This window comes from Clupea harengus, chromosome 14 (assembly GCF_900700415.2).
Source record: "Clupea harengus chromosome 14, Ch_v2.0.2, whole genome shotgun sequence".
NCBI lineage: Eukaryota > Metazoa > Chordata > Actinopteri > Clupeiformes > Clupeidae > Clupea > Clupea harengus.
In genome coordinates, this window is record NC_045165.1 from 20,209,783 (window position 1) to 20,212,109 (window position 2,327).

A 2,327-nucleotide genomic window follows, 5' to 3' on the forward strand; every position below is an offset into this window, starting at 1 on the left:
AACATCATCTCACCCACTCGCCTTCCTCCTGTGCCCTGAGCCTTGGCACTGTTTGTCACTGTTGTGGAATGAAACCACTAGTAAAAAATCTCTATGCAGCCTGCAATGGGCCCCGTAGCCTAACTTAGACAATGGTCTACTATTAAGCTTAACAACAAACCAGCTAGTCTGGCAACAAATACTAACCTTGTTGATGTAAACAAGTGAACCCCACTATAGCTCCTTCGTCAGGCACCTTATAAACTACAAACAAATATGGAGTACATGGTTAATAGTCTATGCAATTATATTTGGATATCAGATACTGTATGGTATTAGTCTTCCCTTGCTTGTGGAGCATTGATAAAATTGTAGCCATGGGCTGATAGTCTCTGCTCTGATATGTCAGGGAAATCTTCAGGTTGATCCTCAGCTTCATTGATAGGCTATGGCTTATTATTGTTAGGCTATAGCTCATAGGCCTACAATAATTGAGTGAATGAATTATGTGCTATTGTAGGGAACTGTTTTCTTTTTATTATAAATAATTGTCTGTGAGAGGGGTGCCTTTATTTTTTAGCTTGAGCAGATGACCCCAAAATGTCTCTGCACAGCTTATTTACAGTGAATACTCTTAATAAGCACGGACTCTAGATTCTAGAACCTTTAATTAGGGAAGATTATAGAACATTTATCTCCTTGTATTTTGAGATTTTTCAGTTTGTGTGCATATAAATAGCCTTTGGAAATGTCATTTAGATTTCCCCATTAGCTGTCTTTATAGAACCCCATCTCTCCCTATCAGTTCTGCAAGGTTGAACCCGACTAGCCCCCAAATGCAATACTATCTAATGAGAAAAGGATCTGAATGGAGCTTTTACATTTCTAAAGAACTCTCTAAGAACCTTTTTTTTTTTTTTTTAAGAATGTGGCTGCATTTTACTTTGAGGCATGCTGCTCTCTCTCTGTGTGTGTGTGTGTGTGTGTGTGTGTGTGTGTGTGTGTGTGTGTGTGTGTGTGTGTGTGTGTGTGTGTGTGTGTGTGTGTGTGTGTGTGTGTGTGTGTGTGTGTGTGTGTGTGTGTGTGTGTGTGTGTGTGTGTGTGTGTGTGTGTGTGTGTCCATTAGTCCATGTGGTAGCTCACCCCTGCATACCTTTGCGTTTGAGTGAAATCCTGGTGTTGGGCCCCAGGTTTATGTCTGTCAGTAGCGTCTGCGGATGCGAGGTTAACCTGGTCACTTGAGGGGCGGCCGCTCCTCGCCCGGGTGGTGCTCTTATCAAGGCCATCACAGAGGCATGTCAGCAGCCAGTCATTGGGCTTAGGCTAAATAAACCAAAATGCCCCACAATGACTGAGTGCAGCACAGATAAAAGCAGGCTGTGGGGGTCCCCCTCTCCCCCTCTCCCTCCCTTCTCTCTCTCTTTCTCTCTCTGTAGTTGACTGGACACCCTCACTCCCTCCACCTCTCTCTCTTTCTCTCACTCCCTCACTCACTCACTCCCCCTCTCTCTCTCTCTCTCTCTTTTCATCTTCTCTTCTTTCTCCCCCTTTCTTGCTGTTGTGAATGAAGCACCCTCTCCTCTTCCACCTTTCTCTCTCTCCCTCTGCTCCTCTTTGTCCTCCCTTTCTCTCTCTTCTTCTCTGTCTCCCTCTCCTCCTCCTCTTCCCCTCTCTCTCTCTCTCTCTCTTTCTCTTTCTCTCCACTGGGTTTTATTAGGGGGGAACAGAAAGGCCCAGTGTGAGAAGCTAAATGTTATCTGAGAGTCTTGGGAATGCAGCCCTCAGCATGGCCCTCACTCACCACACTAATGAAAGCTGCACAATTTGTGTGCTTTCGTTCCCAACGCACACAGACCCCCAGCTCTGCTCCCTCGCTCTCTCTCTCTCTCCTTAGTCTCTCTATCCCTCTCTTTTCCTTTCTCCCTCTCCCTCTCTGGTCTCTCCATCCCTCTCTTTCTCTCTCTCTCTCTCTCTCTCTCTCTATTCCTCTCTGGTCTCTCCATCCCTCTCTTTCTCTCTCTCTCTCTCTATTCCTCTCTGGTCTCTCTATCCATCTCTTTTTCCCTCCCTTCCTCCCTCTCTGGTCTCTATCACTCTCTTTCTCTCTCTCTGTTTTTCTGTGTCTCTATACCTCTCTCTGGATCTGCTCCCTTCCTCCCTCCTTCCCTCTCAATGCTTCTCTCTTTTTCTGTTAATTAGGCATTTTAATGGGCTCAGCAAAAATGACCATTTGGTTAAACCAGAAAGACCAAGATATTGGAGTGTGGCTCAACTCTTCCCATGGAGGTTTTCAGGGGGGATGGTGGAAGGTCAAATTCAAACGGACTATGCTTACTATAAATTGGTCA